At 35.7% G+C, this 24,157-nt stretch overlaps 1 protein-coding gene across 1 annotated transcript in view; it reads left to right on the forward strand.

Annotated features, from left to right (window-relative positions):
• RIMS1 (regulating synaptic membrane exocytosis 1) overlaps window positions 1-24,157 on the forward strand; it is an 851,235-nt gene continuing 827,078 nt past the window's right edge. The window contains exons 1-2 of the mRNA XM_057303964.1: window positions 1-702; window positions 12,149-12,230. The gene's annotated coding sequence lies outside the window, so the exon portion shown is untranslated. The remainder of the gene's footprint in view (window positions 703-12,148; window positions 12,231-24,157) is intronic.

Consider the following 24,157-nt stretch of genomic DNA (forward strand, 5'->3'; position numbering starts at 1 on the left):
CCCAGCCCCGGCGGCGGCGGCGGCACAAGCGGGCGCGGCTGGGAGTTGCCGTCCCGAATCTGCCGCCCCCTTTCGCCGCCGCCGCTCACCGCGTTCTTTGTGTGTCTCTCGGCGCCCTCGGGTCGCTTCGCAGCTCGCCTGACAGCTGATGGGCTCGTCACGCTGGGTCCCGCGTCTTCCCAGGCGCCGCCAGCGGAGCCCGGCCCGGCCAAAGGAGGAGGACTGAGGAAGAGCGTTGACAGATGCTGTCTTGGAGCGGCCGCCGCCGGGGGGAATATGGGACTGCCCTCGGGGCGGCCGGCGACCAACCCGGGTTCCGCTCTACCCCTTCGAGACCCCTTCCGCGCCGGGACCCTCCCGTCCTCCCTCCACCGCCGCCAGCCCAGCTCCAGTCAGGCGCCCAGCGCCCTGCTCCGCAGCTGAGCGCGCTCGGTCAAGAATCCTGGGGAACCCGCCCCGCCCCCTGGCTCCCTCACCCTCCAATGATCTTGGCCTACAGGGGGTAGTTCCGTCCAATCAAGTGTCGGAAAGCCCGGCCAGTCCCCGAGAGTGTAGCCAATGGAACACGACTCCGGCAACACACCCGCCCTGATCCACTAGGAACGAACCGCTCTGAGCCCTGAGGTGGGACCCTGATCCAGGCGCCCAGAGCAAGTCAAGTCCGGCCGGAGCTGTGTCAGAAAGTGAGAGCTGTCGAGGCAGGTCGGGTACTTAAAATTACTGTATAATAATATAAGGTGTTGAAGAAAATGGGAACGCTGGACGTACTACTTTTGTAGGTCACCTAAATCCCTACCCTGAACTTTTAAGCTGCTTTTGTGGCGAAAGTTTATATGTGAAAGAAAACTGCACAAACACGTTGTAGCACTATCGACTGTTCAAATTAAGGCCTTTACTTTTATAACTTTGCTTTAAAGTGTAACCAGACAGCACTGAGGTTGATGTATTTGTATTAATGTTTGCCGGAACACCAGGTAACTGAAATACGTTAGTGTCTTTCCTGCCCTAAAATGCAGGTGGTCATGGCACTGCCAACTTTTTTTTTTATTTCTAAAAGAAAATTCTATTCAAGAATGAAAATGTAGTTTTATATATAAATCATCTGTATTGTGAGCTTTATTTCTGTAATAAAGTCACACATTATCTTCAGTGGAGGTTGGATAAAATAGCTGAATAGAAAATTATGTATATATAGAGAGAAAGGACTTGAGTAAACCATTTGCTATAAATGACCCTAGCTGTTAATCACAATATTTTGCAACTAATTTTCACTCCGTAGTTGTTTATTTGATACGAGTAGGATTAATTAGCTGTTGTTATTGTCGATCACATGAACTTTATTGAGCTCTTTATTGAAAGTGGGCTACCCCATGATTAAAACTGTTTGTAGTAACATATATTTGCATTTATTAAAATCAAATCATACGTATTTGTATTTCAAATAGCTGTCGTGTCTTAGGCATAGACCCCATGCCTAAATTTTGTCAAAAGATCCAGGTTCTGGACTGATCTTGAGCAAATCTCTTAATGACTAACTTTTATGAAAAGACAGTATCCCCAGCTCTGCATGCCTAATCAAGGTGCTCTGAGATCCAACAAAGATAGATTTGTTAAGATTTTGTGAGATGTTGTGCCAAGTGCACAGCAGCCTTAAATATGTATATACTCCTTCTCTGCTTTTCTACAAGCAAAGATCAAGGTACTTGCCTACTAGCAGCCCAGTGGTGTTTCCTCTGACTGCACATTTTTCCAACCTAAAATATTTTTTGATCCCATCAGTTTTCCCACAACTTAGATATGAATGAAACTCCAGCTTCTTAATTCTAGAGCAAAGCAGCACTCCCAAGCCTTTTCTTTCTTTTTTTTTTTTTCTCTCTCATTCTTCTTTTTTTAGTGGGTAATGTTTTAGGAGAGAAATTTAACATATTTTATGACTGCCAGTATGCATAGTTTTATGGAGAAGTTATTAATGGCTAGGTCAAATTTATACCCATGTAATCAAGTAATTTTTGCAGCCATTTATTAGCGATTCACTTAAGGCTTTTTTGCTTAATTTTCCAAGAGGAAATCAAATGTGTATTTTTAGAGGTATTTCTATGTCATAATGTAATTTGTTTACTTTGTTCCAAAATATGCAATCTAGTACAGAAGTTTAATTATTACTTCAAACAAATGTACATATGGTAACACTAGAATGTGAAATTTGCTAAATTTAATTGAACCAGCAGTTGTTATTTTCAACTAATTAACTGCACAGATTTCATTTTCTGAGTGAAAATTGTGGAAGAACCGATCAATATGAATCCAATAAACATGACTTATTAAGTATATTTAAGTCAAAACCAGTGTTTGATAGTTTCCTGATATTTGATGACTCCACACCCATTTATTACAGGAAATGAATATTTTATCAATTATCTGGGTAATATTCTTGACTTCACTATGGTGATATTTCATTCACTAAATGATGTTTTCAAAGTTTTTCATCAATGATTTCTTCATCAGTTGTTCAATATGGAGCAAGAGAGCTGTCACTCTTAGCTGCCAGTTTTAACATACATTTAAATGTTTACTAGAGAAGCTGTGACTTTGGAGGTAGTTTTAGCATTTGTAAAGATAATTTTTTAAAATACAGAGACATAAAATCTTTTATAAGTTATATCACATGATCTGTGGTAATATGATTAATAACAATATGATTTTTTGTGTGTTTTTACATTTAAGATACTATCATCTTAAATTGCTTCATCAGTGAGTATAATGAATAACTTGATTCATATCTTCTGGATTCTGATCATTGATATGCCTCTGAATTTCTATGTGTCTTGGATAAATCAGACTTCCATTTGACTTCTCTCCAATTCACTGAATCCAGTTTACTCATTTGAAAATGATGTTATTAGGAACAGTGAAATAATATCTATATTGAGAGAACAGAAAAACAATCTCTCATTTTTCTTTCTGATTCTGACATGGATGAGGGAAAATTCCTTTTGTGAACCACATCAGGTCCCTCTAACTCGCCTTTTACAAAACTTATGTTTTTCTGATTTCTTGAACCTGACTGTGCAGAGTTTCCTCAGTGTGGGATGTATTTATGGCAGGACATCTTTATATGCATATGGACAAACAAGGAGAAAATTCCAGAAAATAGTGGTAATGGGCACACGAGGCTTCCCTCCTCATTTTATTTTGGGACACAGTCCCTAAGGGAAATTTCTTTTAGAGTTTAGTATTAGCAGAAGTTTGGTTTCCCTGAATTGAAATCTTTGTAACTTCTCCTTTTTATTTCAACTATCAGGAAGCTCAGAACTAAATTTACAGCTCAATTTGGAAGGTATTACGGCCTGCTTCATTGTGATTTTTTTAATAAACATGTATTTAGCTTATTATTTTTCACCTATATGCTAGCTTTTGTATGCATATAGTTTATTTAAGCTACCTAGAATACTTTCTGAAGTGAATTATTATATGCATGATTAACATATTTTGAACCATACATAAACCCTGGTTTATGAGAGGTTGAGGTGAGCATAACTTAAGTAGAATGTGTAGTGAGGACAACGTGAAGGATATTGCTGTAGTTTTTCATTCACAAAGAAAGAGGAATCTGATTCACCAAGCATAGCATCTCAAAACCTTTTTCAGAGAGGCAGAAAAGTATAGAAAAGTATAGTATAAAATAGGGAAGATTTATTACACTTCTTTTTTAAAGTTAAAGTTATAGGAAACATATATTTATGGATGTTTTCTGCAAACTCAGAGATCTCACTGAAAAAAGAATATTTGACTTAAATATAAACTGAAATACATATTATAAATTATACTTAAGTCATGGTCACTTCCCACGTTAGCCTTTGGTAGCCTTTATACTTAAGACAATAACCCCTAGAATATGTTTCAAATGCAATAAATCTTTTCACCAGGATCACTATACACCTATTTCCTTCAATTTTATTGTCTCTTTTAGAAAATAAACAATGTATCCCCCTGTTTTCAAATAATATTCTACAATGGTTTTATTTTTGAAAGGCTTTTCCTGACTAAGATATTGTCTTAAACTATTGCAGAGCTTCATCTTATCATTTTGTTTTGTTTTATGAGATATATTTTAACTAAATATAACTGATGTATTAAAAAAATTCATGTCCTTTTAAAATAGAGTCATTTACACAAAGTAAATTGTAGCATCCCTTTTTCTGGCCATCAGGTAAGCAGGTAGGAGGTGCTCAGTGAAGTTAAGACAGTTTCTGTTGTGGTAGAAAACTCAACACAATCTGACTTAAATATAAAAACATTTTTTTTTTGTTTAAAGATTTTATTTATTTATTTGAGAGAGAGAAAGAGCACAAGCAGGGTGAAGCAGACTCCCCACTGAGCAGGGAACCTCCCCCCACAACAATGCAGGGCTCCATCCCAGGACCCCAGGATCATGACCTGAGCCGAAGGCTGATGCTTAACTGACCGAGCCACCCAGGCATCCCATAAAAACATTTTTTTAGCTCAGTTCACTTTACAACCTTGACAAAGTAAAAGTAAGTGTATAGGTAGCTGACAGAGTTGGAAGGTGAAAGAAGGTAGCAAAAACTGAGGGATGAGTAGAGGCATAAACAATCTTATTCCACATAGAGTGGTGTCAAGAAACTGACTAAAATTTTTAGGACAAGAAACAGAAGTGTAACTAGAGATTTCTAACTTATAGCCAACAAAACTTAAAATAATGTGATCATCAAAATTACAGAGGTGCTGTGCAAAGTACTAAGGTAGAGGAACTAAAATCTCACTTTACATAGATAAGAGTCAAGCACATCTCTGTGTGATAGATAAACAGCAAGATATATTTGTTTCATTATCCAAATTTTGTATTTTTTCAACTAAGTTTATTAATTAGTTTTCTAAAAGTAGACATGGTTAAAAGACTTCTTTTTTGAGAGTATTGCAATTGTGTGTGAGGAAGATTGTTGTCTTAATTTCTTTAAACCTCGTGTGAATATTGTTTTTATGAAATTTTTCATTACAAAAAAGTCTTAGCATGAAATTTATTAAAAAATAAATGTAGGGTATCAATGTATGTATTGAACCACAATTATTAGGTAATTAGGGTAGGATACAATGTCGTTTGGCATCCCAGTGTACCGAAATACAAACATTAATCAGGAATATATGTGGTAGTTTTAAGAAAGAAAATATAATGTAATATAATGTATATACAGTGAACTTATCTTATTTCCTTCAAAAGCAATTCATAGTATAGTAGATTCTTTTTTTCTTTTTCTTTTTTTTTCTTTTTTGTGCTTGTAAACAACTGTGTCTTTGGATCCCACAGATTCTAGTGCAGACTGGGTATGGAGAGGGTGTTTGTTAAATGCCTGTTTTTTTTTTTTTTTTTGATGAAGTAATTGTATCATTTGAAACCATTTGACTCAGCACACACAAAAACTCAATAGAAAATGTGTTCAATTGTGAGCTTTATAGCTTGAGAAATGAATGAAAATTATGGAAAAAGATTCTGTGGAAAGTTACAAAAGGAATTAGAAACCTAGAACATGGAATATTTGAGGAATTGACATTTTTGAGCTTTTGGGGTTTCAAATTTTTCAGATATAACACATTGTTAATTTTCTGTGCCAGTGAAGGAGAATATTGGGGCCACTGCGAAATGCTCCTAGTAATCTCTTAGAATCAGTTCATCTTGGGAAGTCAAGCAGTCTGTATTGTAAATAGTCAAAGTCAAGGAAAAAAATCATTACCAGAAACCATGGAGAAAGAAAAGGGGTGTGTGTGTGTGTGTGTGTGTGTGTGTGTAGCACACGTGCACAAGCAGGCATGCTCATGTGTAAGAGATGAGGCTGAATATGTGTTTGGATCACCTGCTGGTTGATAAGGAGCAGGATAAATCTAAAACGCAAGTCCAGAAAAATTAAAGAATCATCATAGAAGTAAAAACTACTGTTGTAGTGTAGTGTTTTAATCCTAATATGTTAAGTTTTATTTTATAATGTACTGTGCCATTTGGAGAAAATGTTTGTGGAAAATACCTGAGCTCTCATGGAAGCATTCTTATGTGGTTGTGTCTTACCAAAGTTATCTGAAAATAAATACAGCAATAAGTGTTGGGTTTTCATTTACTTTTTATTTTTCATTTGAAAAGAACATTTATATATACAATGTCATTAGATCCTCATAGCTTTCCCTCCAGATAGAGAGAAGGCACTTGGTGTCATATTTGGATTCCAAGACGGTTTTGAGCTCTGCTACTTCTGTGGGATTCAACCAGGCCACTAATTCCTCTGGGCCTATAAATGAGGATGATAATAATTATAGATGCTATATCTCTTTTGCTGTGTTGTTCTGAGAGCAGAAGCAGCCAATCTGTTTGCACATGCTTTGTGGACCGTTATGTGGGTCACTAATGTTCTTATTAGCATAGGTTCTATTCCTATTTTATAGAGAATGGGAAGGTGTCACAATGATTGAGTCCTCTGTTACCCAGTTACATAAGGTTGGGTCCCTAGCCCCAGACTCCAGGCCCTAGGACCCCAAGTCTTCTAATTATTCGCAAGTGTTTATTCCCCTACTTTGATCAATGCTTTGAGCTGTGGTCAATAAATATAAAATTAGAATAGTAAGCTGGTTTTCTCAAATTCTTTTGTGGGTTGAAGAGTTAGACTAATTGGTTACTAGGGCTCTTCTGATTGGAAATTGCACAATAATCAAGAATTTGGTTCATCAACTCTCTCAGGCTCTCCCCTGACCTAGAAGGGCTGCATGCAACCAACGTGGCGGTGAAGAGCCCTGTAGAAAACAGAATTTCTCTTGCTGCAGAGAGAAGAGAAAGGGCACAGAGAACCAGGGAGGTGGTATGAGTTGGGAACTACAAAGGATGAAACAGTTCCTGAAGATTTCCTGAATGTGAGGATAGAAGGGACATGAGAGAGGATTTCTCATGTTCAAGGGCAAGTGATCAGTGACACTTTCTAAATACATAAATGGCCTTGTGTGAGGGATTTTTTGGGGGTTGTTATTTGTTTTGTTTCAGTGGATACATATGGAGCAAAGAAAAGTGAGGCGTGACCATGAAAATATAAGACCGTCTCTTCCTTCCCCTAGAATTTTCAGAAAAATTAGGACTTTGGACATTTATATCTAGATGACACATAGAGTAGAATGAAAAAAAAAAAAAACAAGCCCTAATTGTATCTGTGGGTTCACTTCTCTCTTGTTATTGCTAAAGCCTATGGGTTAGAGAAACAGAAAAATTGTACCATATAGAGGTTATTACTAAAAACAGACAACCCAACATTGTGTGCTTTAGTACTGTAAAAAATAGTTGTTTGAGAAAATAGTTGTTTACGTATATTTATCATTTCAAATTTTGCCCTTAATGTCTAGTAAACATGTTTAATTCACATAGTGGAGTATAAATTGTGGTTTGTTAAAGGTTTAGTATAGGATATATTTATATGAGTAGAATAACTTAGAAAGATCAATACCTAAATGTGGTTATCTCTGTGTAGTAGGATTATGGTAATCTATTACATATCTGTGCTTTCTGATAATTTTCCAATAAACATGTTAAAAGTAAAACAGTAAGAAGGTATATAACTGACATGGAAATTCTGTTTTTCATTAGTGCTACATTAGTTATAAAGGTTATGAATTAAAAAGTTCATGCATTATATGAATTATATTATCTGCTTCTTATTGAAAATCTCTTTACTTGGACTTTTGAACCCAAAGTTTGAATATTCATTGTGATAAAATAATTTAGATGCCTTTTATGACCAAGTAAAAATAAGGAAATAATATCAAGAGAAGTGAAATGAATTTTCAACATTGACAGTTACCTCTAACATCTAAATTCTAGTTTTTTTAATTAGCTGCGTGTGTGTGTGTGTGTGTTTTAAGGATGTGGGAAATCTTAGTTGCTGATTAGTTTACTTTAGGTAGAATAGTTAAGGACTAGTAAATAATAGAGTAGCAAGTAGTCTCAACATTTGAAAGACAGGAATTTCACTTTTTGAAGACTTTGATAGAGAAGATAGGTAATACTCACATGGCTCTCTGTGAGTGATATGACTTACACCAGAGTTCTTGACCAGGGGAGATTTCGCCCCCCACCCCACCTCCCACCCCCTGCCATGCCCAGGGGACTTTGGGCAGTGTCTGGAGACATTTATGGTTGTCACAAGGGGGGTGGGGTGCAGAGAGTGCTACCGAATCCAGTGTGTAGAGACCAGGGATGCTGCTATACATGCTACAATGTACAGGACAACCCCCCCCCAACTACGAAGAATTATTTAGCCCCAAATGTCAATACTGTACAGGCCGAGAAACCCTGCTTTAGACACCTTTTTATCTACAAATAAACAAAATGGTAACATCAACTTCAAAACCTAAACAAATCAATCCTTATTTATATGTTTTCTTTCAAGCAATGAAAAACAGAAGTGATATTTCCCCCGCAAAAGTAAAAAAAAAAAAAAGATATTTCTAGTAGATTTTTGTGTTATAAAATAATATTTAAAAATTGAGAAACCTAAGGCAGCTAATCACAGTGTTTGAGAAAGCAGAATTGGAATAGTACAACTCGTAGAAAACAACTGTGCTTCAGCAACCTAGTTGAGAATGGCTTTTTATTTTATTTTAGTATTTTTTTTATTTAACATTCCCCAAAAGACTATTTTAGGTAGTAATTCAAAATAGTTGGGAATGTGAATCCAATGATATGTCAAGAACATACATTAATAATGACTGCTATTCTCCCAAGAAATAAATGAAAACACAAAATGCACTTATTATGATGTTTTATGTGCCCTTCAGAATCATGAGTTATTAGAAAGGCAGTTCTGGGACAAGATGCGTGGATACAGGAAAGTCTTCCTCTCCATCACCCCAGTGTGCAACTTGTGTTCTCATAGGAAGATTCCTGGGTTAAGAAAACAACAACAACAACAACAATAACAGGAAGTTTGGCAGCATTTTGTATTGTGTTAACCCCATAACCCTGAAGCATGTTTTTCAGGGCATTAAAAAGTATGCTTTCAGTTGGTGAGTGCATGAAGTTCAGTGAAGGTCACTGCGTGCTTTTTAATTTTTCTCCCTTGAGAGGGCATTAATTTAGTTCCCTGTAAATAAGAATGAAGACTGTTAACTAAAGTATACCCATTTGGTCTTTATTACTCCTTTCCTCCAAGAACAGGGTATGTTTTCATGAAGGATAAAATGATATGTCATGATTACATTTTGTTTTAGTTTTTAATTAAGTATGTAATGCTTAAAGAGTCACAAAATTGTCTTTGGCAGGTTAGCTAAAGACATGTTGAAGATCAAGTTACTTTGTGCTGTCAGAAGCTTTCCTTTTAGTATATCATAGAATTAATTCTGTGAGGTTAATCAGAAAGGCATAAATCCTGTTCTGTAAATATTTATTATATATTTTTAATTGGAGTAGGGATCAGGAAGGAAAGAGGATTACAGGATTACTTTGTAAACATTCTGTACTTCTTTATAATTACAATATTTTTTGCTAATAATTTCTTTTTGCCGTTAAATAACATCTGCTTACTACTTAATATTTGGAAAATTCAGGAAAGCATAAAAAGAAAAATAACTCCCAGAGACCACCGCTTCTTCTGGCTCTTTTATAAAACTTCCTTCTGGTTCTTTTATAAAATACATGTCACTGTGTGCCCAACCCTTCTTTCTGCCTCCACCATATAGTGAACATTTACCCATCTTATCAAACTTCTTCCAAAACAAAGTTTAAAGTGTATTGCGTATCTTAAATGACTGCAGTTCTATAAGTGGTTCTGATTATTTTCTCCTCTGTAACACACATGGATGTATGTTGTTCACAAGCCAGTGAGTTCTCATGTACACATGGATAAAAAAGGCTCTGGTTTATGCAAATCTCTCTGGGCATTTGTCACTGCTCTGTTCCTTTTCTTCCCACTCATGAAGTATATTGTAATAGGAGTAAGAATAATATTACAGAGATAACCTTGACTGTACTTTAATTTACTAAATAATGTTTAGTTTGGCACTTATACTATTAATAGTTACAAATTACTTTTGATACCCCTCACAAATGATGTTGGATATTTTTTGACATCTGCAGTGATTACTGATAAATTCAGCTAATACAGGTATAATGTGACAATGAATGTTCCTGCCCTCAAATGTTCCCTAATTATTTCCTAAGATGAATGGCTCAAAGTAGAGTTATTCAATCTAAGAGCATTAATTCTTGATGTAGATCATCCAACTTGCTCTCCAGAAAAGTCATTCCAATTTCTAATCTCACATTCAATAATACTGGGCTTTAGAGCTAAGTTTAGCTAATTTGATAAGTGAAAAAGATAGCCTTTAAAACAAAAATATTTGGAATTCAGTAATTTGACTTTTTCCTTCATGTTTAGTTTTTTTTTTCCTTACCTTCCTTGTCTCCCGCCTTCCTTCCCTTTCTTCCTTCTTTCTTTTTTCTTTCCTGAAGTAAATACTTCATCTTCTTTGCCATTTTTTTCTATTGCGGTTTTAAGATTTACATAAGCTCTTTATATATTAACTATATGAAACTTTTTTGTATAAACCTGTGTCAAGTATTTTCCCAATTGTGTGCTTTTTAAATTATATTTATCTTTTTGTGATGATGAAGGTTTAATTTCAGTTTTTGATGCTCTTATTGTAGGGAAATTTCGAATTTTGTTCTCTATAGTCAAATTTATACTATTTCGTGCATGATTTCTTTCAATGCTCTTAGAGTTAGAAAGCCGTTGCCCATCCTGAGATCTGCTAAGTGCTCATATTTTCTTCCTGGAGTGTGTGTGTGTGTGTGTGTGTGTGTGTGTGTGTGTGTGTGTGTTCAGTTTTTAACATTAGAACACTTTAATCATTCTACAGTTTGTTTTATGATATAAAGTGAGGAACTAACTTAATTTTATCTCCGTTTGTTAAATAATTGTCTTACACCATTAATGAACTGTCTTTTATGTCCTCACTACTTTATGATGTCACCTTTATCTTATGCAGAGCTTTCTAGTTCTTATCATTCTTTTGTTTTTTTAATCTACTAGAGTTGGCTTGTTGTCTATTTTCACTTCCCACGACATTCAGGTGAGACAAGCTTTCCCCATTAAATTTTTAATTTTTTTTTATTTATTTTTTTTCGTTTTTCCTATTTATTCCTGATAAACTTTGGGAATTGCTTTGAAAAGGTATGTTAGTATCACACTGGTACTCCAAGAATGCATGTTAGAATTTTATGGATTAAATTAACCTATCTTCTACCCATTCAACCTCAAAGTATGTTCTTCTATTCATGAAAGTCTTTTATTTTTCTTACAGCCTCTTGTAATTGTCATGCTATAGGTTCCACACAAATCTTAAAGATTATTCTTAGAATTGTTTCTTATGATATTTGGTTATTATTATGAATGGGATATTTTTCATTGTATTTTGATTATATATTATTAGTACCACAAATCTGATTTATATGTATTTATTTTATACTTGGTCACTTTACTGAACTGTTATTATATCCAATACTTTTTTTCAGTTGATTCCTTAGGTAAAAAAATCATGTTATCTATAAATAATTGTATCTGTCCCCAATTTGTTTTTAAATTAACAAATACACCTTATGTTTCTGGGGTTCTTTTGTTTGTTTTGGCTATCACTTCTCAAACAGGTGGAAATGATAGTGTTAATAATAGACATTCTTGACTAGTCTATGATTTGCCAGTGTATTGTTATAAAATATGATGTTGGCTATATGTTAAAGATAAATATTCTTTATTATGCCCATGAATTATCATTTTATTCTGAACTTATTAAGCAAGTTTTAAAACCCAGAGAGGGTTCATTAAATTTTATCAAATTATTTTCCAGATCTATTGAGACATTTATGTATTTTTCAGTCTATTGGTGTGATTTTTTTATTCATTAGGAATTATATACCTGAATTTTTATGATAATTTTAATTATTCAGAATAATTTATTATTTTAGTATAATCTGAGTTGAATATGATAATTTGTAATTCAAACTTCTGCATCTACACTAAGCATTTTTAGGTTTTACTATGAGGGTCACCCTGGCATTTTCAAGTGAGTTAGAACATTTTTCGTATTTTTTTTTCCCCATGCACAGACTATGCATCACAGGAATGATTTATTTCTGAAGCTGAAGAGCACTTATTGATAAAACTCTTGACTCTGCAGCTGTCTTGAAGGTAGTTATTGAAAACTTGTTCAGTTTCAATTCTTCAGTTGATATTGGTCTTTTAAATTTTGGCTCACACATTTTTTTCTTCATTATCTTTGAACTCTTGTTATTAAGATTTTCAAATTTTTTAAACTATTTATGTTAATACTTTTAAAAGAAAAATTAATATGTATGTGCAATGAAATAATAGAGGAAAAAAAGAATGAAACCTTGCCATTTACAATGACAAGGATGGAGCTAGAGTGTATTATTTTAAGCTAAATAAGTCAGAAAGACAAATATCATGATTTCACTCATATCTGGAATTTAAGAAACAAATGAGCAAAGGTTTAAAAAAAAAGGTAGAGGAAAACCTAGAAGCCAACTCTCAACTATAGAGAACAAACTGATGGTTACCACAGGAGAGGTGGGTAGGGGGATGGTTAAATGGGTGATGGGTTAAGGAGGGCACTTGTTGTGATGAGCCCTGGATGATGTATAGAAGTGTTGAATCACTATATTGTACACCTGAAACTAATATTACACTATATGTTAAATAACTGTAATTTTAATAAAAATGCACAAAAAAGAAAAAAATCATATTTAAAATCATCTATGAATCTGTTATTAAATCCTTTCACTTTTAAAGATTTATTATTTTTTTATGTTAGAGAGAGAGAGGGAGGGAGGGAGAGAGCATGAGCAGCAGAGGCAGAAGGAGAGCAAGAGAGAATCTCAAGCAAACTCCGTGCTGAGCACAGAGCCCCACCCAGTGCTCAGTCTCATGACCTGGAGATCATGACCTGAGCGGAAATCAAGAGTCAGTCGCCTAACAAATTGTGCTACCCGGGTGCCCCTAAGTCCTTTTAAGATTATATGTTATTTCTTCTAATTTTATTTGTTTACTCTTTTTTCTTGATTAGATTTGCTAGGACTTTTGGATGATATTTCTTTTATATATATGAAATATATATAATATATGCTTTTTTCATTTTATTGAGAAATAATTGACATCTGAGTATGTCAAGTGTGTCACTGTGTAAGTTTAAAGCATACAGCATGATGGTTTGATGTACATGTATTATGAAATGATTACCACGATAGGTTCAGCTAACATCCATCTTCTCATATAGATAAAATAAAAAAAAGAAAGAATAAAGAAGTTTTTTTCCTTGTGATGAGAACTTTTATGATTTACTTTCTTAACTATTTTCCTGTATATCAAAAGTAGTGTTAGCTATAGTCATGATGTTGTACATTAAGTCCCTAGTACTTATTTATCTTATAACTGAAAGTTTGTGCCTTTTGACCACCTTCCCCCAACCACTGCCTCTGGTAACCACAAGCATAATCTCTTTTTCTGTTTTAGATTCCACATATAAATAGATCATAAAATATTTGCCTTTCTCTGTCTGACTTATTTCACTTAGCATAAGGCATTTAGAGTCCATCCATGTTGTCGCAAATGGTAGGATTTCTTCATTTTTTTTTATAGCTGAATAATATATATATTTCACAACTTCTTTATCCATTCCTTCATTGATAGACACCTAGATTATTTCCATGGCTTGGCTTTTGTAAATAATGCTGCTATGAACATGGGAATGCAGGTATCTTTTTGAATTATTATTTTACTTTTCTTTGGGTATATTCACTGAAGTAAAATTACTGGATCATATGGTAGTTCTATTTTTAATTTTTTGAGGATCCTTCATAATGTTTTCCATAGTGGCTGCACTGATATGCAGTCCCACAAAGGGACTGTGCACGAGGGTTCCCTTTTCTCCACATCTTTGCCAGCATTTGGTATCTCTTGTCTTTTTGATCATGGCCATTATGATAGGACTGAGGTGATATCTCACTGTGGTTTTAATTTGCATTTCCCTAATAGCTAGTGATGTTGAACATTCTTTCATGTACCTGTTGGCCTTTTGTGTATCTTCATTGAAAGAATATCTATTCATGTCTTTTGCTCATTTTTAAATTTGGTTATTTGGTTTTTTGCTATTGAATTGTATAAGGTCTTCATGTATTTTGGATATTAACCTCTCCTATCAGATATATGGTGTGCAGATACTTTTTGCCATTCTATAGGTGTTCTTTTCACTTTTTGATGGTTTCTTTTTCTGTGCAGAAGCTTTCTAGTTTGAGGTAGTCCCACTTGTTTATTTTTAATTTTGTTACTTGTGCTTTAGATGTCACATCTAAAATATCATTATCAAGACCCATGGAAAGGAGCTTTATTCCTATATTTTCTTCTAGGAGTTCTATGATTTCAGGTCTTACATTTAAGTCTTTGATCCATTTTGAGTTAATTTTTATGAATGATACAAGATATGGGTCCAGTTTCATTCTTTTACATTTGAATATCCAATTATCCCAGCACCATTTATTGAAAAGACTTTTCACCATTCAGTATTCTTGGCCACTTTGTCATATATTATTTGATGATATATGCTTGGGCTTATTTCTGGGCTCTTGAATCTATTGTGTTGGTCTATTTGTCTGTTTTTGTGCCAGTAGCAGGCTGTTTTGATGACTATAGTTTTATACTATCGATTGAAACCAGAAAGTGTGAAGACTCTTGCTTTTTTCTTTCTTCCAAAGGTATAATTTTGTTTTTTCTTTTCTTAGAAAATTTGTTCTTTCTTTCCTTAGAAATTTGCCTTTCTTTTCTCTCAAAGATAGGATTTTGATAGAATTCATAAACTCTAGTTTTGCTTCTCCCACCCCTCACATTTTTGGTTATTGGTGTAACGATTTACAGGTTTTTAAATTGTGTAACTAATAACAAATCATTGTAGCTATGGTAATTTTTACTTCATTAGTTTTGTTTAAACTTTTAAACTAGAGTTGTAAGGGCATTATGCACCACTCTACCATATTGTAGAATCTAACTATGACTGTGTATTTACCATTACCAGTGAGATTTACTACCTTTAATGTTTTTATGATGTTAATTAGTATTATTTTACTTCCACTCAAAGAACTCCCTTTAACATTTCTTTTAAGGCAGGCCTGGTGGTAATGAACTCTCAGCTTTTGTGTAGGGAAGTCTTTATCCCTCCTTTGTTCCTGAAGGACAGCTTCAACAGGTATAGAATTCTTGGCTGACAGTTATTTTCTTTCAATATTTTGAATGTCATCCCATTGTCTCCTGGCCTGAAAAGTTTCTGTTGAGAAATTCACCTATAGCTCTATGGGGGGGGGGGGGGGGTTCCGGGGGGTCCCTTCTATGTAGCTCCTCTATTTTCTCTTACTTCTCTTAAAATGCTTTCTTCGTCCTTGACTTTTGATAATTTAGTTATAATGAGTCTTGGTATAGTCCTATTTGGGTTCAACCTTTTGGGATCCTTTGGGCCTCATGGATCTGGATGTCCATTTCTCTCCCCAGGTTTGGGAAGTTTTCAGCCATTTTTACTCTAAATATACTTTTTGTCCCTTTCTCCTTCTCTTCTCCTTTTGGAATTCCCATAATTGTTTCTTCTCATGTGTACCATAATTCCTATAGGTTTCTTTACTGTTTTTCATTCTTTTTTCTTTTTGCTCCTTTGATCAGGACATTTCCAGTGTCCTGTGCTGCAGGTTGCTGATTCTTTCTTCTGCGTGGCTGAGTCTAGTTTGAAACTCTCTATTGAGTTCTTCAGTTTGGTTAGTGTATTTTTCAGCTCTAGGATTTCTATTCCTATTTGGGTTTTGTTTTTTGCTTTTTTGGGCTTTTTTTAATGCTTTCCATTTCCTTGTTGAACTTCTCATTTTGTTCATACCCTATTTTCCTAATTTTGTTTAGTTGTCTGTATATGTTTTCTTGTAGCTTACCAAATGTCCTTAAGAGGCTTATTCTGAATTCTTTTTCTGACAGTTCATAGATCTCCATTTCTTTATGGTAAGTTATTGGAGCTTTATTAATTTCTTTTGCGTTGTCATAGTTACTTGAATTTTTTGTGATCTTTAATTCCAAATGTTAGTATCTGTGCATTTGAGTAATTAGGCTCCTCTTCTAGATTTTACAGGTTTGCTTTGGCAGAGAAAGTTCTTTGCCAGTCAGTTAGTTTGGCTTTCTGGGTGTGTCTGCTGGTGATGTTCTTGGGTAGGTGGGGCCTGCTATTATGGCCTATTTTGGGGTGAGGCAACTGTTCAAGCTCTGAGGACAGGGATAGAGAGGGTGTGCCACTAGCTGAGAACAGCTGGATAGGACTGCTGGCTTGTTTCCCTGCCCAAGTGAGGCTGTAGGATAGGATCCACATTTGTCTAGATTCTCTGGTCAGGCTTGCTCGATGTTTAGGACCGAGTGCTAAATTCAGTAGTATATAGGGCTACTGAATTAGCTTTGTAGCCCTGGAAGGGCAGTAGAATGGGATGCAGGGCCTATACTGTTCATTGTTTGGGGGCCTGAATCAGTCCAGAACGTGTACAAAATTCTCTGGCTAGGTGAGTCCACTAGTTTTTCTCTGCAGATGGGGGAAGCCTTGGGCTGTGGTTCCTATTCAAGTGCCATTGTATATTGAATGGGCTATGTGGCTTTCCATGTGTTCTAGTTGGGTTCCCTGATTGGAGAGGCTGAAGGCTGTATTCAGCGATAAGTGGGGTTACAAATTAGATTCCCTGCCCAGGCTTAGTGGGAGAAGCAGCTGTAAAGCTGGCAAAGCTTTTTATTTATTGTCTTAACTCAAGCTGACCTGCACCCCAAGTTCCCTGACTGAACAAGGCAGCTTTGTTTTGCAAACTATTAGATCTGCCTGCCTGCCTCTCGGCTTGAGTGCCACTAACCACATAGCTTCCAAGACTTGACTCCAGCCATTCTGGTCAGATGGAGCCAGAAGATACTTTCCATGGTGGGTGGGGCTGTGATTCAACTCCTTGCCTGGGCATAGGCAAACCAGGCTCCAGGGCTGGCAAAGCTCCTCATCTGAGGACCTGAATCAAGCAGATCTATACCCCACCAAGTTCCCTGGGGCAGAATGTGCCCCTGACTTGGTCTGCAGATGAGCAAAACTGCTTGTTGGGATTACTACTTGGCACTGTAGGAATAAATTCAGTCTGTCAAGATCCAGGTGCTGGTTGTTGTAAGTTCCTCTCTCATTCTCCAACAGGTCAGATTCCCAGTGTTTGAGAGCTACAGATTCCTCTGCAATCCCCGTGGTGCAAGATCAGAGTAGGAGTTCCCATAAATCAACCCACAGTGCTGAGGGAGGCTGGATGTACGCCCCCTGGGTTCTCTTTTTCTAGTGGAGGAACTGGAGGCTCAGAGGAGACCTCTCTGCATGGTGCTATGCTGGCCTGGGGATGGTGCAATGTGGTCAACGTGTAGCCTCTACTTGCACCCTTCTAATGTAGTCTGTCTAGGTCTGTGTGATGCAGGGACTATGTCCACCTCACCCTCATGTTCTAGGATTCTCTTGGAATCTTGTGATATCTTGTTTTTCAATAGGTGTTAGTTATTCTTATGAGGGAGAGTGAAATCAGAAACAATGTGTGTTGCCATCTTGGTGATGTGACTCCTCTGTTCTTGTTCTTTGGGAATTCAGTATTGTAATTTACCAATTTTACTGTTTTTCTCTTTTCTCATACATTAATGTGTATTTTTAAAATATTTTCTTCTTTTGTTTGGATTCTTTGCCCTGTTTAAACTTCTTAAAGTTACATTCAGTTTTATTTTTTAAATTACGTTTTTAATTGGAACAAAAAATAGTTCAGACTACATACCTACATTTGCACACATTCTGTAAAATTTAATAAGTCATAGTCCTGTTTTCATTATTTTAAAACAAGTTGGAGATTTTATTCTTATTTTTATTTCTACTAGATAGTAATTTAGGAAGGCATTTATAACTTGCAAAGTATTTGAGTTTTTAAAAAATATCTTATTATTATACTGCAGTTAGAGAATGTAGCCTCTGCAATTTCTGATTTGATAACTTTTGAATATTTTCTTTTTTTTTTTAAAGATTTTATTGATTTATTTGACAGACGGAGAGATAGCCAGCAAGAGAGGGAACACAAGCAGGGGGAGTGGGAGAGGAAGAAGCAGGCTCCCAGTGGAGGAACCTGATGTGGGGCTGGATCCCGGAATGCCTTCTGGGATCACTCCCTGAGCCAAAGGCAGACGCTTAACGACGGAGCCACCCAGGCACCCCAACTTTTGAATATTTTCTTTGTGACAATAATTGTTGAATTTTTATGAAAAGTTATATTAATCTTGAAAATAGTGTCCATGTATATATATGTTTTCTCTTAGGATAGAAACGTCAATATATCAATAGTTTGAAAGTTATTAATTGTACATACTTGTCAAGTATATGTTCTCTGCCTCTGCCTCTCTCTGTGTCTCTCATTAATAAATAGATAAAATCTTTTTTTTTTTTAAAAGAAAAAACCAAAAACGGGCACCTGGGTGGCTCAGTTGATTAAGCATCTGTCTTTGGCTCAGGTCATGATCCCAGGGTTCTGGGATCTAGTCCTGCATTGGGCTCCCTAGGAGCCTGCTTCTCCCTCTGCGTCTGCCTCTCTCTCTCTCTGTCTCTCCTGAATAAATAAATGTTAACAAAATATATGTTTATCAGGGCCTAAGAAGGATGTGTTAAAGTCTCCCATAACAAAATGCTTTCCTTTTCACATTTCTAATCTTTCTAACATCCTTGCTTTATATATATTGACATTATCTTACTCTGCTTGTAATGTTGAATGACTATTGTTTTCCTTGTGATATGTATCTTCATAGATATGTAATGACCCTTTGGTCACCATTAATATCTTTTGCCCTTTTTGAAATTAGTATTTCCTGTTTTCTTTTGTGAATGCCTGATGCGTAGTTGCCCATTCTTTGTTTTTAACTTGTCAGTATCAGTTTTGTTTTAGAGTCTCTCTAATAAGTATCATGAAGTTCAATGTTTTCAAACTAGATTTTTTTTTTTTGCCTTCTATTAGGGAATTTCCAATCATTCAAATTATTATTATAACTAATATGTTTACTCACATTTCTTTTATCTTGGTTTGTGTTTTTCCTCAATTTTTTGGTAACTTTGCTTATGTCATAAGCTTTTACACTCTCTAGTATTTGTTTTTTAATTGTGTAAGGAATTCTTTTGGATTTTTCAAAATTATACTTATTAATTCATATTTTCAATTATCAGGATTATAAAAGAATAGAGTTGACTCCCTTCATACAAAATGAGGAATTTAGTTTAATTTCCTTTTCTGCTTTGTCTTTTCCTCACATCTCTTTTTCCCTTACCATAATCTACAAGTTTTGATCCATATAATTATCATTAAATTCATATTTGACTTGCTATGTTGGCCTTTTGTTTTTAGCAATATTAGCAATAGTTCTTGAGATCGCGTTTCTGTTGTACTGGTTTGATGTATATCATGACTTCCTCTGCTTGAGGTCTTCATTAGGATTCATCTCTTGGTCAGTAGGAATACAACTTTAACCTTTTTGAGAACCACACATGGATAGTTCATTTTCTGAGCTCCTGCAAACCTGAGAATATCTTTCTGTTTCCTTTATACCTGAAGGTCACATTCTCTAGGAACATAATTCTTGCAACTTTTGCCCTCACAATTTTTCCCTTAAGAGATGTTGCTGCATGGATTTACATAATTTTGTTTGTGGAAAATAAAGTCTTATAAATAGCATGTGGTTAAATTTTGTTAGAAGTCATTAATTCATTTCCTTCCTGAATGCTTAAAATAACCTTCTTAATTATTGAATTTAAAGTTTTTTCCAGGACATAACTCAATGTGATTCTATTTCGTTTTCCTGTTTAATGAATTTTTGCTTTGAATATGAAAATTGCTTTTTATTTTAATACTCAAGTCTTTTAGTGGTGGTATTCTTGTAAAGTTTTGATTTTTTCCCCCCACTCTGGGATATGTTTTATATTCAGATCTACTTCAATAGTTTGTTTTTTCTTTTTCTTGAGATTATCTGTAACTCTTGGTTTGAGTTTCGGTTCTCTGTCTTCCATGACTGTCATCTCCTTTCTTAGGATTTTCATCTTTTCATCATTTTCCTCTGCTTTCTAAGAAAACTGTTCAAGTTTGTCCTTAAGATCCTTGATTTGATTTTTCATAGTGCAAATTCTGGAGTGTATTGCTTTTGTTGTGGATATAATTGAACTACTGATATTATAAATATTCAAGGATGTATTTCTTTATCCATTATTTTGCTGATGGACATTCAGTTATGGTTAGATTTTGGCTATTACAAATTACTACATGATAAACATTTACATATATAACTCCTGATGCAGATATAAGAGGTAAAAGAATCTCTTTAGGGTTAGGTACATGTCTGTGAGTGGAATTTCTTACTAGCATTTGTGTTTTTAGTTGTTTTGTATGTCTTTTGCTTATCAGTCGTGTCTCATAATCTTATATTTTTTCTTTCATTCTCCATTTAACTTTCGACTTCTATTTCATAGAGAAAATGTTTTCTTGCATCTTATAGAGGATGACAAACATCTTTCTAAAGTGGATAAACTAACTTTAAAAAGTATGCTTTTTAATATAGGAATTGAGAATTATGTTCCTTTCTCCTTTCCAACAATTATACCATTTTCAATTTGTGTGGGTTTGGGGTTTTTTGGTCACTCTTCCTTAAATAGATAGACACTTAAGTAGATAACCTGTTTTTTTTTCAATGCAAGTGGTATGTCAGTAGATCTTAGCAGCACCATTTTTCCACTTAGGCTAATATGCCAGTTCTTAACACAATTCTTACCATATGTTGTAGTTGACATCTGTTGGCTTATGACAGAGACTTCTTCCTAAACCTAAACCTCAGTTCTGGATTTTTCTGCCCATCTGAAGTTGTAGGGCATGAAAACGAAAATTCCCAGCATACCTTGCTTTCAGGGCTTTTCTTCTCTCTTCCCAGTTGTTTGACATCCCTGGAGATGACTCCAGGATCCAGGTGTAGGTTTGCCTGAGGGTCTTGGTCTCCGTGCATTGTGTTTTCACATTTTTTCCTTAACTTCAAATGAATTTGAGTGAGAAGTTAGGAAAAGCTTCATCAGGGGCTCCTAGCCAGGTTCTCTTTTAAAACAGAACCCTTCATCTATCTTAGACAGATCCTTCCAAGCGAGAGACTAGAGAGATGAGAGACTTGCTGTTGTCTTAATATCTTGAGTTCTGGAGGGCACTTTGGAATTTTGTATCTATATTACTCAATTAAGCAATCAATGATGAGAATGAATAATTCAAAGAATTGATCATCACACACATTCTAGTGTTTTGTTGTTGTAGTTTTTTTTTCCCCCCCAGCTTGGTGCTTTCTGCTGACCTACTTCCTTATAAAATAACACAACAATTAGCTGTTCGTGCAGATCTTACTGAAACTAACAAAGAGTGCCATCTGTCGATGTGCATGATATGCTCTCTAGTACCAGTCCTTGATTGCTTTGTGGAAATCAAAGTACTTCACAGTTTTATTTTGTTTTTAATCTTTAAAAATACATCAGGGTCATTGTAAGGAAAAATCATTTCAATCACTACCATCTTACAGATGACCGATGTAAGGCAAAAAGCAAGGAAATTGTCTATAATCAAAAGAAAGTCACTCAAAAATCAATAGTATGATCCAAATCACATATTTCCAGATTGATGGGTTTTCCCATTCCTTAGCATCTGAGCAACCTTCCCTTTTATAATGGGTATATATAGTTATTTGTGAAGTACATCACTGGCCGGTACTACCCCCTCTGGGTGGTGGTTCTCTCCGCACAGCATACCTTTATAAGTACACCTTGAGGACTGTTGAGGAAGAGTTACTTGTCCAGCTAGATGTGATACCCTCACATTTACTGCTTTAGGAGTAATCGATTAAATACTTTCATTCAATAAGCTAGCAGGTATTTTAGTGATCTTATTTTTGATTAGAGAATTATTAGTTATTTGCATTCAGAACAGCCTGGCTTGTCCAGAAAATTAGAAAGAGGTCTTAATGGAGACTTGTTCTCTTACAGAAAAAATACCAAAGAATTTGGCTTTCTATATGTTTTAGGTATTTTTTGTTTGTTTTAGTGACTTATGCTTTGGAGAGATAAATGAATGTTTAGTAGTTTGTGGCTTATAGATACTTAAGCATCATTAACAAAAGTGTATTAAAGAATGGAAGGAGACACAGGAAAACACAAGGTAATAATAATTAATAATGATTATGAAACAATTCACATTTGCATGTGTGTGTGCATACTACGTGTCCGGTTCTTTTCTCCATACACTGAAAGTCATGTAACCTTCACTACCACATATGAGGTGGTTAACATTATCATTATTCATTTTACAGATGAGAAAAATGACAATAAGAAACCCTTCCAAGAGGCACCTCGGTGGCTCGGTCAGTTAAGTAAATGCCTTCGGCTCAGGTCATGATCCAGAGTTCCGGGATCGAGCCCCATGTCAGGTTCCCCTCCTCAGTGAGGAGCCTGCTTCTCCCTCTCCCTCTGCCTACTGCTCTCCCTACTTGTGCTCTCTCTCTCTCTCTGTTAAGTAAATAAATAAAATCTTAGAAGGAAGGAAGGAAGGAAGGAAGGAAGGAAGGAAGGAAGGAAGGAAAGAAAGAAAGAAAGAAAGAAAGAAAGAAAGAAAGAGAAAGAAAGAAAGAAAGAAAGAAAGAAAGAAAGAAAGAAAGAAAGAAAGAAAGAAAACCTTTCAAGACCTTACAGCATACTGCAGAGCCAAAAGTCACACCCAAGCAATCTCAGACCAGTGCTCACACTCTTCCCTCCATGCCATCCTCCCTGCAGATAGTGTGCCAGGAGATTTTTCAACCCTGTTTAATAAGCCAAGCTGTTAAGTTTAGCCAACTAATCCTTGGTGGATGAAACAGGGCTCAGTTCATGTGGGAGAAATTAGCAAACTATGCCTCAAAAGGGCAAATTTAAGAAAAAAAATAAGTGCTAAAGAGAACCTTCTTATGGAGTGTAATTCAAAGGAAGTGTCTCTTTGAGACATCTTTCCACATTCCTTCATTTGTTTCACTCACTGGGATTTGCCCAGCCCCCAGCTTAACCTTTGCTTCCTTACTTAGTAGCCTCAAAAGTGGGAAACATTATGAAAAGAAGCACAAGTGTCACAGCAGCCAGCTGGCAGAGGGAAATTCCAGTCATATTGTACATCCCCTTGTGAGCTTTTTATTTCAGTTGTTCTCTGGCACACACAAGTCAAAAGCTCAGCTGGCTGTCTGCTTCTTGATGGATGACAACTCTGCAATATTCCAAATGTCCAAACACAACTAACCAGATCTGGTCTTTGTGGACTTTGAGAAAGCTGTAGCAAGTGAAAAAGTTATAAGCCAGTGCTTAGGTCATGGGTTGTTGAGAAATAAAGTCAGAGAATAAGAAAGAGCAATCTTTATTCTGTGGCCTTGGGTCTCCAGTAGGCTAAAGGACTGAGAAACATGTCCCTAAACATAGCCCTATTGTATCATAACCATGCTCAGAACTGCACGGTGGCTTCTGTGGGGCTTAGAGAATACAGTCAAGGCACGTCACTTGGCATTCAAAGTGTTCTATGTTCTGGCTACAGCCTTCTATCCAGTCCTGTCCCTTGGACATGCCAGGCTGCTATTCGGAAGCTGCACACTGCCATGCTGTTGCCTCTGCATGACATACATTCTGATTGGCCATTGTTTATATCTTGATAGGTGTTAAACCTTCTAAATATCACCCCTTCACATATATTTCATATAATATACTTTAAAGAATGAAATCCTATTCATTTCTTCTACTGGCCTGTATATTTCTTAAGATCACTGATTCTTTTTTAGTCTGTTTTATATTTACCACAATACCTAGTACTTTCTGGTTCCCTAGTATGTGCTAAATAAAATTTTGGTATGAATGAAAGAATGAAAAAATACTAGGAGAATATACTTCTGTGTTTCTTATCCTGCCTAGTTGTGGGTGGGCTAGCCTGAGAAGGACGCACGTGTCTATCTCCCAATTCCAT

Source organism: Ursus arctos, unplaced genomic scaffold, assembly GCF_023065955.2.
Source record: "Ursus arctos isolate Adak ecotype North America unplaced genomic scaffold, UrsArc2.0 scaffold_29, whole genome shotgun sequence".
NCBI lineage: Eukaryota > Metazoa > Chordata > Mammalia > Carnivora > Ursidae > Ursus > Ursus arctos.